A 14,245-nucleotide genomic window follows, 5' to 3' on the forward strand; every position below is an offset into this window, starting at 1 on the left:
CAGGCACCCCCACCTTGGACCATGGGGTCCGCAAATCAATAGCCCACCACCACAGCAGAGTTCTGATGCCCCACCCAGAAAAATGAAAAGTCCAACCTGGGGGAATATGATGATGGTGCAATGCCTCTGACTCCAGGCTTCCTCATGCGCCCACACAGCAACTGGACCTGACAAAGAACCAGAAGAAGAAACCAAAATGGAGGGTTCACCACTGCAGCAATCCTCACTGATGATGAAGAGGATGAAGAAGAAGCCTCAGCAGCCTGATGATGAAGGGGATGAAGAAGCACCTTAACCCCAGCTGCGGTAGCACCCAGTGGGTGTAGAAGTCCCAAAAATTGAGCCATGAAAGAGAGCTGGGCTATGCAGGCACAGCCATTATAGTCCCTCTCCTTGCTTACACTCAACGTAGGAGACCCAAATTTTGAAGAAAAATCAAAAATCGGGCATGGGCATGAAGGTATAACTGCCTGCTAGCAGTGTGTGTAAACATTAGGCCTGGATGCCACTCACCGCCCAAACCGGAGCTCAGTGAAATTCCACGGCCTCATTGACAAAATGGCTGCCAGCCGCGTGAGCGATGCACGGCCACGGCATGAAACGAAATGGCTGTTGATTCCGTTTCAGGGAAAAATTATACAACTTCGTCACCGCCGGGGCCAGGCATCATCATCCACCCGCTGCCACTGTTGGGGGTTTGTCCAGACCCCCCATGCAATGCCCATAAACCCCCAACCTGGCAAGGACCACACCACACACGTCCTTGCTGCTCGGGCTTCCCGGTCGCTCTGCCCACGTCCGGGAAAGCCCCCTTTATTTATGCTGCCCGCGGCGGCAGGCAACGTCACGCCGCCGCGTGCGCGTCCCTGTAAAAGGGGCAGCGCCACACCAGCTCTCCACTTGTTTTTGCTCTCTTGTCGGTTCTACTTCAAGTCTGTTATTGTCCCTTCTCAGGTCAATGCCTTCTTTACACAATTTCTTAGGGACTTGTTTGAACCACGAGGCATTCCGGGTGAGTAGCTTCCCGTTTCTACTTGCTGTGACCATTGCTCCTTTTCGTCGTATCGATGTCAAGGGCTTGGTCTCGAAAGGACTTGCTAACTTCTTCCTCAATGGGTTGGTGAGGACTAGCACTTGGTCTCCTGCTTTGGTGTGTGACTTTCTGGCTCATCTCTTGCGACTCATACGTTCGTTCCTCCTCATTCTCCTCTCACCTGTTTTCCTCTTGTCTATCGACTTGGCTTTTCTCCGGCTGTCGTAGAGTATCGTAGCATGGCCCGAAATATGACATCAGCTGGGGGTGTGTTTGTTGACGCGTGGGGTGATAGGTGCTTGTACCGTACAGGAATCAGCGCACACCGACTCCAACGCAACCTGCTTCTTGGCGTGTTCTGAATGGGTTTGTGCCTTGGCGGGGCTCGGCGGATAGGGAGGGGAGGCAGGTCGTGACAACGTCCTCCACTCTGGAGTTGTTGTGGGGTACCATCCCCGGCCCCTCATATTTGCTTTCATCCGCACCATCCCTTGGTGTCCCTCGTGTGCCAGTGCAATTATCCTTCCTGGTAGTGACGGTGGGATCACGATTCAGACCCCCCTTAGGATGAGGCCTTCCTCTGTGATCGACAGTTCATGGTAGACGGTGAAGATGCCAGTTCAGAACTCTCTTGCTTGGGCGGTGCGGTTGTGCTGGAGGAACACATTCCACGCCCCTTCCAGAATGCCGTTCGTCAGGGTGCAGCATGGGACGTCGTCTGTGGCTTCAATGGGCTCTGGTATGCTAACTGCCTTGGGTTTTGACATGTACACAATGGAGCAGATGTGTTCTTCTGTCTCGTGTGACCCTACTATTTCGGACTCTGTGTCAGCTTGTGTGTGTCTCGACAAGAAATCTGCAGGGTTATCAGCTCCAGGTTTGTATACAAGGTCAAAGTCATATTGTTGTAGTTGGAGTAGTCACTTGCCCTCTCGCGCTGGAGGTTGTGGCGCTGAGCCCATGAAGATGGGGATTAACGGCCAAGGTCTGTAAATGTTTTGAATTTTTGCCCATATAAGTAGAGGTGAAAATGTCTGCACCCCCACTGAATGGCGATGGACTCCTTTTCAATGTGCGAGTAGTGCTGTTCTGTGGGGGTGAGGGCTCTGGACGCGTATGCTACAGGCCGTGTGTCTCCTGCTGGGGGGGTTTGCACTAGTACTGCCCCCAACCCGACCGGGCTTGCGTGGACATTAACTTTGTGTGTAGGTTGGCGTCATAGTATGCCATTGTGGTGCTTCGCGACAGGGCTGCCTTGATATTGTTAAAAGCATCTTGGCATTTCACATACCAGTCCCACTTTAGAAGGTCTTGTAGAATGGTGTGGATCATCTGTTGGAAAACTTGGCTGCGGATGATATTCCAAAGTTTAGGCATTTGCATCACCCCAGCCCGAGGGGCGTTGAAAATGTGGTGATGTACCTTGAATCTTTGTGCAGCTTCAGCTGATGGTAGCCTGCCTTTAAATCGATTTTTGAGAATGTCTTGGACCCTGTGAGGTCTGCGATGATATTGTCGGGGGTCGGTGTGATGTGCCTCTCCCGCACTATGGTGGTGTTAGGAAGGCACACGTTGATGTAGATTCTGATCTTGCCGGGTTGTTTCGGCTTCTTTGTGACGACCATCGGGGAGACCCATGGTGTTGGTCCCGTAACTTCCTCGATGATCCCTACTTTTTACAGGTCATGTAGCTCCTTGGCGACCAGGTCCCTTATGTGAAATGGGGTCGGCTGATGTCGTACTGCCTGTGGTTGTATGGTTGAATCGATGTGCAACTTTATTACTCTGGCTTTGAGACATCTGAGCCCTTCTAATACTTTGGGATGTTGGGCTACGAGGACGCAGAATTTTGTCGTCGCTTGAGATGTCACAGATGAATTTAATGAGGCCCCGATCCTCTGCGGAGTCCCAGCAGAGCAAGAATTCAAGCCCTCTGTCTACTACATACATTTTTGAGTGGATCAACGGCCCCGCCATTCTGCTGAGTGTGGTGCGGAATCGTCCGACCATGGTTAGCTGCTTCCAGCTTCGTTATGCATAGAGCTGGGTGTTCGTGGGCTTCAATGCAGGTCAGGGTTCAGTATATGTAGGGTTCTGAGGGGCATTGCGTTTACTGAGGCTCTGGTATCAATCGTCATTGTGTCTTCTTGCTCTTCTACCATGATGTTGCTTCAGGGCCTCTTTTTATTTCTTCTGTCTTTCTGGTCTCGCAGCACTTTCCCCTTCATTTTCCGTGTTTGGCGGGCTTTGATGATCCCCATCGTCTGGCTTTCCTCACCATGATCAGGAGCTCAGTTTTACCTGTGTTGAGGGCAAGTGAGTTAGCCTTCATCCAGATCTGGATAGCATCATAGATTGCATTGATCGCAATCGCCTCCTGGGTATAGATGCCTCACATCTGCGTAGTTGGTAGACCGCACACCCAGGTCATTCAGGAGAGCGAGCAGGGGCATAACATAGACATTCAACAAGGAAGGGGAGATACAGGACCTCTGTGAAACCCCACAGGTGATGGCCGAGGGGGTGGAGATAATGCCATCAAAAGCCACCCTGGCGGACCTGGGTCCAAGAAAGTAAGAAATCCATTGGGTAACGGAATCCGTGCAGTGCGCATGATCCTGTAGCCTAGTCACAAGTAGAGAATGATCGACCAGATTGAAGGTTGCGAGAGGTAAAAAAAGCATGAGGAGGGCGGGGAGACCTTGGCCGATAATACTGGCCAGATTGGCTTTAAGATCCAGCATGGCAGTTCTGTGCCATGTTTGGCTCTAAAACCAGACTGCTGTGGGTTTAGGATGTTGTTAAATTCCAGGAACTCTTGAAATTGCAAATAGGCCACACAATCCAAGATTATTAACAGGAAGGGGGCATTAGTTATAAGCCGGTAGTGTTTGGGAATGTAGGGGTCAAGATTGCTTTTTTTCAGGAGCAGAGTGGTCCAGGATTCTTTGAGAGAAGAGGGAACACTGCCTTACATGAATGATAAATTAAACAGTTTGGTGACCCAAAGTGCCAGGGCAATCATGCAGTCCTTAAAGAAGTTTGAGTGACAGCTATCTCCTTGGCAAGTAGTGGATTTCAGATTGGCCACGATCTTGGAGATTTGGGCTTCAGAGTATTGTCTGAATTCAAATTGAGCAAAGGATTTAATGGTTTTAGTCGCAGTTGGATTGAGCGAGGGAAGCGGCACGGTCCTGTCAGTGAGAAGAGTGCGTTGTTTAGCCAAAAAACAGCCTGCTGATGGCCAAAGATTTTGGAGGAGAATTCATTGTGAATCATTTCACACCAGGCAGCATCTTTAAGGGGTGTTCGTTTATAAGTGTTTTTCTGCTTTCATTCTTTTAGAATCGAAAAGAGCTTCTTGGAGCTTGATTTGACCGTGGCAATTCTATTGTTGAAACTAGCAGATTTTGCCTCAATGATTGCTGCTTTAAATTGTTTGGCTGCATGTTTATATGAAAGGAGGGTGTGTGAAGAGGGGTGCTTCCGCCATTCCCTTTCTGCTGATCTTTTAAGGTGTCTCAGTTGCAGGATATCTTCGCTGAACCAAGGGTTTCTATTTGCTTCAGGTTTAAATAGCTTAAGTTTTTCTGGGGCAAGATCAGTTATGGCCTCATTAATGGTGGTGGTCAGATGGCTGCCAGGTCCAGACGTCAGAGTTGGTAAAGGAGTCAAGAGGGGAAAGCCTAGCAACAAGACAGTCAGATAATTTCTGAGCAGTGATGTTTTTAATATTTCTGGTAGATTTAAGAAGTCTTTGTTTGACATTGCGTCTTAGAGGGACAGATGAGAGAGAGATGGTGGAATCTACAAGAAGGTGATCAGACCAGGGGATACTGTGATGTTATAAGACGATACTTGGTGAGTGAGGACCCAATCCGGGGTCTGACCCCCTATATGAGTGGGGACATTAACCATTTGCAAGGTGCCCAGGGCCTCGAGAAGAGATACAGAGGGTTTGTCATGAGGATTATTAGCCCAGAGGTTGAAATCCCCAAGAACAATCACACTGGAGTTGGGTTTAGAGATGTTGAGTAGATTGACAAACTGCTACTCAAACAAGGGCACCTCTCTGGGGGGGACGGTAAATCACGAGGATAGTAAGGGTAGTATTTTCAGAAATTTTTATTTTGGCTAGCAGGCTTTCGCATCCTTCCGGAGAGTCATGTGCGATAACATGAACATTTAGTTTTTTTTAAAGAGAACCGCCCCCACCCCTGGCCTGCGCGATCAGCACTGGTGATCAGCAAGTCAGGCGGGAGGTCCAGGGTGGCACTAGTGGGTGTTGCTTCATTTAGCCAGGATTCAGTAACAGCCAGAACATCAGGTGTATTATCCATGAGTAAGCCCTGGATTTCGACCCCATGGCGCATCAGTGAACGTGTGTTAAGAAGAGAGAGGCGCAGCAGGACTGTGGACTGGACGTGTCTGCAAGTGGTAGTAGGGGCAGGCGGAAGGACTGTGGAGTCATTCGGCGAGGGGTTAAGTGTGGGTTCTTTTGTTGCTTGGATTTCAGGGCAGGAGTCTGAGGCGTATGACACCCGGGGCTCTAGTGCGTGTTCTAAGCACTCACTGGGCTTGAAGCGTATGGGCACTGCTTGAACCGAGTTAATTTTCTGCGCTCTTGAGAGCGGGAGATCAATAAGAACATGGTAGGGTGTTTTTTCTGGTAAGGCAAATGGGAGCGCAGGGAGGGTTATGTGCATGATCATTGAATCATTCGCTAGTGCACAGGACCCAACGCGGGAGGAGGTGGTCAAGGGGTTATGTGCTGCCAAAATTTCAGCTTGTCTCTTTTTACAATTAGACAGAATCATCGGCGGATGGCATGCAATGGATGAGGCATGTAGCCCGGCAATGGTGTTGTGGATATTATGGCTGTTAGACATGGTCCTATAAATAATAAAGTGCTAGCAGCATAGTACCTGATGGAAAAGTGGTGAATGGTCTGAGCACGCACGCCTCACTCTGGCCGTTCACTGGCGTTAACCAGTGTTAACTGGCATGAACCGGCGTTAAGCGGCCATGTAAATGCGCCGGTACTGATACGTCACTGATGTGTTCTTAAGGACCTGGTGGTGCTGGGAAACATTGTTCAGAAGAACTGCACTATTCAGATGCGATCGTTGGCTGATTCAGTTAAGTAAAAATGAAAATAACCATAAGTACGGGAGCAAGCGATAACCAGGAAGGAGCACAAGTTCCAGCTGTGGGAAATTGCACAGAGTAACAATAGCAGAGCACATTGCAGTCCTTACTGCTTGGAATACAAGTTGTTTAAGAAGAGTATTTCACAATGAATGGCTAACATATATGAGCATGCACACAGGTAGCTTTTCTAAAGAAGGACGTTCTCACCACACACATGCAGACAAGGTAACCTTTCAAGATGGAGTGAGCTGCTTCCAATGTTATGTGAACTTAAATAAGAACATGTAGTGCTATACATGTTGCTTATACATGCAAGAGAAAATGATATTAGGAAGTAACCAAGTGTAGTTATTCTTAGGGCAGTGGAGGAGGACCCAATGTTACTAAGGGAACTGTAGCCAAATACATCAATAGCGTGGGTGGCTGTTTTTGCCCAGAAGGTTATGGAGAGGATGGTGAGGAGCCAAAGATGTGGAGGGGATTTACGATGTTGGTGTCTACCCCGGATTGGGTTACACCACCAAGACACACACTGCTTTCGTTCTAGTCACCATTCAACAGAGGAAGCAGACACCATGAGAGTGTTGTAATGCATGTCTTGATTCAGCGGGTCCCTCGCTCTTACTGCCGTCCCCTTCCTCCTCCTCACATCACATGATCCGGGTTGCCCTCCTCCCACGTGACACAGGTGCTGGCTTCACGCGACGTCCCCCCCCCTTCTTACCAAAACGTGACTTCTCTTTCCATTTCTTGTATGAGTCTCTGTGGTCAGTTTCTGGCCCACTGGGGCCTCTCCGCCAGATTTATGTGTGGCTGGTCATTTCTCCCTCTCACAGGTGAACTGACCTGCTCTTCACTGGAGTCCTCGCCATGAACTTCATAGGGAGTATCCCACTCGTGCAGATCAAATTCCTCAGCTGACCATCTGATCACAATGATCCCAGGCATCCTCTTGAAGTGTGAGGAATTTCGTGTCACCTCTCTCCTCTCTCCTTCAGCTGTGACGAGAGACAATTTAACCTGAGTGACTGTCAGTTGCTCTTTGTCAAAAGCAGCTGTGTGTTTCCTAGTCTGGGGTTGGTGCACTATCACAATATCTCCCACCTTCAGATCATTTTCATGAGCTCTCCTAACCACATACAGTCTCTTCGCTTATGACGTTTACTGTGGCTCCTGTGTCCACTAGAAACTCAGCCACTATGTCATTCACTTGGAGGAGCAGTATTGGGCTTTGTTCTTTTGCCATTGGATTTCCTAGTGCAGAGGGATAGCTTCTTTTCTGTGGTTCCTCTCGAGGGTTTTCCTTTCTCCTCACGTCTTCTTCCGAAGATGCACTGGATCTGCTGTCCGTCTGTGACTGTTCAACCAGGTATCAAACATACCTTTTGGGTCTTCTTCAGGATCTGGATGTCGTTGTTTTGCTTGATTGCCATTGCACTGATGTTCTTTCTTGTGGTTTTCCTTCTTCTCTCCTGTCTCTTTCTGTCACGCTGTCCCCTCATTCTGTCCCTATTTCACAAGCATCTAGGTCAGACAGCACTCACAATGCACCAGTTACCCCAGTCAGGTTTCCATTCCATGTCACTCACAGTGGACGGGTGTCACGTGAGCGGTTTTACCCCAAGAGCCACATATGCAGACTCAAGTGTTACCCGTTCCTTCACTGGCGTCTGCCATGGTGTCTGCAGGAGGGAGCTCGCAGGCGCCGGCTACAGGATGCTGTCCACAGAAAGTCAATTCCGCGATCATGGAGACCATTGAGATCAAAACAACGCTCACGTGTCGCGTCTGCGGGTCACGTGACGCGTTCATCCGTCTTCACTCGCGAATCAGGTGACGCGGAAGCCTCCACTACTTAAACGCTGAACTTCCGCACGTTCGCGCTTCACAGCTGTTCTTTAGAGGACTCTGTATGGCGTTTGGATAACTTGTGTTTCATGGCTCTTGACTCATAGACTGTTTTCGGATTTGCTTTGCTCACGTCTTTTGGCTCTGTTTGCTGGATCATCTCGAACTCGGAACGCCTTTTGGACTGTCTTGGATTACGCTGAATTGGACTTGGCATTTTTCCTCTTCACTGCATTACGTTATCAAGTACTTTGGATTTTGGTCCTTTCGTTTCATCAAGTTACAGGAGGGCAAGTTGGGTTATAACCCAGTCTACAGTTCTTCTCCCTACTGTCATCAGGGAAACCAGCTCACGTGCCCCTCCACGGAATTATTAACCATCATAGGATTCTGGGCTTCCTGACCCATCAGCTTAGGTAAGCCCTGCTCTTTATTCTGTTTGTTTGCTTGTACTGTGCTCGGTTGATTGCTAATAAAGGTTTTCCTTTACAGCTGCCTTGGGTTTCAACATTTCCGTGGTTCCGGGCTTCAAGAACTACCCACCTGTGGCCTCAATGATCGCATAGGGAGTAATCTTGTATTCTCTCTCTGTGGTACTTGGGGACGGAGGTTTCAATACTCTTCACGACAATCAAGCAACCTGACACTTTCGATGAGGTGGCTCATAGGGTTGGCTCGCAGTCCCTGGGGGACTCTGTATCTGTCTGTCTCTGCCCTGTGCTGGTTTCCCGCCATTTCCTTTGCCTCGTGCCTGACTGTGGTACATGCAACACAAAGCGTTGAAATGGTTGTCCCTTCTGCACGCTGAGCATTGCTCTCCGATAGCCGGGCAGTTGCCTTCATGAGGGAACTCATATCCACACTGGTAGCAAAATTGTTCTCAGTTGCCTTTGCTTGATTGCATTGTCTCCAGTTTGTGTGCGTTCTCTGCCTTTGAATGTGACATCTTGATGTCACTGAGACCCCCCACTTGAAGTGCCAGGGTTGCGTCTGACCGTGCCAGGCGCAGTGTCTCATCTAGGGATCAGGGTTTCTGTAGTAGCCTCTTTCTGAAATCAGAGCATTCACATCCTGCAACGATCTGGGACCTTAGTGCTTCGTCATTCGAAAAGTTGTTGACATCGCAATGTTTTATTCTGATGCGTAGATGCATGACGTATGAGTCCATTGAGTCCCCTTTTTGTTGCTTTGTTGTGTGAAACAAGTGCCGTTCGTAGTGCACGTTGGGATGGGGTGTGAAATAGTCAGGGAGAGCTGTCTTGAGGTTGGCATAGGTGTCAGTTATCCCAGTCGGGAGTTTATCCACGATAATCCGTACATTGGGGCCTTCCAACCTCTTTTTCACTGATTTTTCTTGCGCTTCCTAGCACTGACCCTCAGGGGGTCTCAGCTATGCCGGATCCCCACGGCTCCACCATGCACTGGTATCAAGGGACTTTACATCGCCTCTTCACCCTGGTGACGGCCGAGTCTTCCGTTCTTGTGTAAGAGGAGGCTTTGACTGAGAGCATTTTCCCAAGTATCCCCTTTTACTACCCTTCTATTCATTCCCCTACTGGCCCAGACTTCCAATTTGGCTCTTTCCCTCTTTAGGACACTTGTGATATTGTCCCAGATAGAATTTCTTGCTTGCAGGATACAAGCATATCTGTGCAGCAGATATGCGAACACTCTGAGCTATCTGACACAGATCAGAACCTATTTTGATTTGATTTTTGGTTTTTTAATTCATTGATTTTATTTCAAATTCTTTTTTACATTTCTTCATTTATGGTCACAAATAAACAGAATAGAAAATTAAAGTAAGATTGTGGTATGGCAGTGGGGATGCGGTACACATGACATCTCATGTCCAAGGGAAGCAATACAGCAGTGTTACAATTGGGCGAATCAGAGACGTCAGAGAAGAGGAACATACAACAGCAAAATAGACATGATACAATCATCATGGAGGCCATTAGGTCAGAGTCGTATCCAGGATTGTCTAACAAGTGGGGTCCGAAGCTAATGTAGTTGGACTCACCGCAGTGACATTAACATCTGTAAATGCCCACACAGCGCTGCTGAATGGGCATTTACAGATTTTGGGTGTGCCTTGCCTGCTCAGGCCCTGCACTGTCTATCACTGGGAAAAGGACAAGTAATCCTTGGGGTGTGAAGTCACAGTGCTAAGATCACAGTACATATCTTACTGTTCCCTGCACCAAATCGGAGCTCTCTGACGAGCTTTCAATGATGAGGCCTGATCCCAGAGCAAGGTTTTCATTACTACCCCCTTAGCATCCAAGCTACTTACCTGAAACTGTCCAAATGTTTGTGAGTGAATTCCAGGCAATTAGCTAACAAACACATTACCAGCAGTATGGACATGTTTAAACCTGTTATGGTTGAATTCATTTTATTAGACTTGCTTCCAAAAGTTTGGCATAACCCACCAAACGCATGCAACATGGATTAATTCTTCTGATCTCTTGACAATGAGTAGATTTGCGAATCGAACGTTGCCTCCCCAGCATGACGGAGCTTCTCATAAGACTTTTCCTGAAAAGACAGGTCCATTGTCAGCTGACAATGCTTGTGAGGTTGTCACATCTATGAGATAGTGGAAATCCTGTATGGCCGCCGTGCAATCAGCTTTATTTTGGGGAATGATCTGGGTAATTCTTGTACATGGGTGTGACGAATTGGAGTACAAGGATGAGTAGGGGTAAAATGGCCCAATCAGCCCTCACACTTCTACAAACAAAAACACAACGCAATCATATAGGTAAAACAGGGACAATCAAGAGTGGTAACACAGGCTGAGGGAAGGCTATACTCTCAAGTGGGGTGAACCAGTAGTGACCCAAACAACACAGTAAAATAGTCCAAAATAAAGGGAATGGCAATCAAGGTTCAATACAAATATAAACACTTTAGTAAAACACACCATCTGCAAGTAGAACAAAAAGAGATTACTATACAAAAACCCACCACAAAGGAAAGAACAGAAGAAATGTGACAGACTGCAGAAAGTAGCACTCTGAGTATAGTTCTAAGGGTAGTAGGTAAGGCACTACCATAAAAGGATATCTTGTAGAAAACAGGCGTGATCGAGACCAAACCAGTCTCTAGGCCCAACTGGACCATGGGGGCAGTTCAGTGATTGGTGGGCTGACTGATCAGACCCAGGTTCGAATGATGATGCGAGCTGATCAGTCTCAGTCGGGCATGTAGGATTGTGGATACCATGGCAGCAAGCAGGTGCGAGAATGGTCGAATGCGGGTGTTCTCTGCGGTCGAATGGCAGTGGTTAAGTGATGCCGGTCAGGGCGGTCCCAAGAAGACTTCACAGTCACCAGGCCGAGTCGGGCTTTGGCTGCTGTTAGCGGTCAGTGAGTGATGCTTCAGCATTTCGAGTCGGCGGCCGGCGGTCGTTTAAGTGGTGATCGAGGGTGAGTCGATGTGCAGTCAATGAGGTAGTGGTTCTCGGGTTAACTGTGCCGACCCATGGTTGCAACACCCAGTTAGAGTCGGTGAATGACACTCCAGAGATTCGGTCCAGTTTCCGGCGTTGAGCAGACACATTGGTCCTAGCAGTCGACGTGCTTCGCTAGGACACGATGCAGTGTCAAGTTGGTTTAGATGCAGTGCAATAGTTTGACTGGTTCTGGGATTGCAGACACCAGCAACAAGATGGTGGTAGACTTCTTCCAGTGCCCAGAACACTCCTGTCTATCCTATTCCCGCCTCCTTCCCTCCTACTGACAACAAAGACCTTTGGATATGCAGCATCCTGGTGTAAGGGTACTCCTCCTAAATGGGTGCGCTCATTTGATACCTGGGCCCATGACAGCTGCTTGCTGTGAGGCATGTCTCTGAGTAAGAGGGATACTGGCCCTCCCAAATAGAATCAAAGAGAGGCTGGGTCCTCTGGATTTCTGTCCTGCCGTGTTGCAGTATTTGCCTGTCTGACCCAAATAGGCATTCTGTTCTGTAGCAGACTTGACTCACAGAAGCGGGCACATGTGCAATATCAATTGGGGTGTGTCGGTCATGATCTTAAATATCACCATGCACTATGCCTAAACTCGGGAAAAGTTTATTGTTAGAGATTATCTTGCCGTCAGCATGAGCTACTCTTGATCATTGCAGGTTGTGCACAATGGTGATATTTTAAATGTGCTTCAGTGACTTTGCTGTCGCTGCGGCGATTGAGTGGGCATCTAGTGACCTTTGAACTGGTTCTGTGCCATGAGCAGAGGGTTTGCTGCAGATCAGTCTACTGATGCATCAGGGCACAAGTGCATTACGCTTTTGGCATGGAGTTGCGACAAAGTGGGATCTGGTTAGCAGATTACCCATTTGGAGAAGGAATCATCTGCATCATTTTATGTACTAAAAATCAAAAAAGGCCAGTGCATTGCACCCTTGCCAGATGGCAATTGCTTACAATGTGTCCACTACAATTAGAAAGTAATTGTATTTGCTAACTTATCGCAAGTGACCAATGTAATCCAGTAATCCATGTACATTCTATCAAATGGTACTGTTGCTCTGAATAGAAGAGGCTTTTTTGTCTTACTGGCATGATCCCCTTTTATCGCCAAACAATTTGAGCAATTAGCTGTATACGTTCTTACATCATTTCAAAGCCCTGGCCATTACTAATGTGTTAGGGAATCATTTTGGGTTAGGACAAGCTACAAGCAATGCTTTTATATCCTCACCAATGTATGAAGCACAGCATGTAAAGTGTGCTAACAAAGATCTTGAAGTCTGCTGCTTAGCGGACAAATCTGCTAGTGCATTACTATCCCTGTGCACAGAATCTGCTGTGTGCTCTAGTGTGTGTAACCCATACTACTGGGCTTATCCCCTCTGTGATTCAAACCTGTTGCCCATGCTGTTTAGATATTGTTGTTTTATCTTTGGAATTTTTAAGATCCTTTTGAACAAACATTGCAGGTCCAAATTAAAACCTCTGACTGCCTATTCTGAATCATAGACAATAAGCATGGACTTATGTGTAACAACTTATCAGAGTGGGAGTAGAAGTCCACGTAGTTCTGCTGTTTGTGTTCAGAGACATTATTATAGAAGCATTGACCTTTCACAGAAGACCATGTGGTTGAATATTTAGAGTGTATCCCAATACCTGCAAAAGCTGCAATTGCTGAACCCTCAGTATATATACATCTACAAACATCCACAATGGGATGTAAGGCAATGCTACAACATTATTCCAATTGTAAGGTCAATTTAGGATCGCTCACCTGTTTTAACTGTAATGGAATAGCACATCAGGAGCTGCCTGGGAAACAACTCTTTGCATCCATCTATAGTGTTAGCATTTACATCCCTTTAATGGGTTCCTGCTTCCAGCTGTACTAGAAGAGTATCTAGAATGGCAAATAGATGTATTAGCTTCTAGATCCCATTCTTTCTGTACAATGTACTATACTGCTGTTAAGTTCTTCTATACAGAACTTCTGGTATCATGTAGATGTGTGATCAATAGGCTACTGGCTTGGTCTCACCAGAATTCATAACTGTGGATGTACATGCATTGTGCATTAGAAGAAATACCTCTAAATATGTATCCATGTTCTTGTCTGGAAGTGGACTTCTCTGAATCATTTAATTGTTAATGTATTGCTGAATGTGTTTTTGTTACGACCAATCATAGTGTTCTTGGCAAATGGTCAGTCTGGCGCCGTTGGCGGCGTATCTCGAACACACAATTCCCCCAATCCAAAATGGCCAAGGTTTTACGGGTGGACAGTGCAGTGTTTCGGGAGACCGCAGAACAAGCTCCTCCCATTCATCACAGGAACGTATTTCCGGTTCCGGATCCATCACAGCATCACGTTGCTACTGTACACAGAAGTCACGCTTCGTGAGTATCGCTTCTAGATTTCTCGGACCCCGAGCATCAAGAGAACTTTATCTCACTGCCTGTATTCTTTACTCCCTTCCATTAGGAATCCTCACATCCACCCCCCGGAACTCTTGAGCCAGCCCTTTCGTAGCTCTACTCAACACGGAAACCTCCGGGACCCTTCCACATTAAGTAGGCAGCATTCCTCATAAATCTTCCATAATATATTCCCTCCACCAACGCTTGTTAACCCTCTCCTCTATTCTCTCTGCACAGCTCAATCCACAACTTACACGCACACGGACCACACCTCCCGACTGCCACTGCGGTTGGAAACCAAGTCCTGGCCTTCA

This window comes from Ambystoma mexicanum, unplaced genomic scaffold (genome assembly GCF_040938575.1).
Source record: "Ambystoma mexicanum isolate Mex_15411 unplaced genomic scaffold, UKY_AmexF1_1 Mex_scaf89, whole genome shotgun sequence".
In the NCBI taxonomy this organism is placed as follows: Eukaryota; Metazoa; Chordata; class Amphibia; order Caudata; family Ambystomatidae; genus Ambystoma; species Ambystoma mexicanum.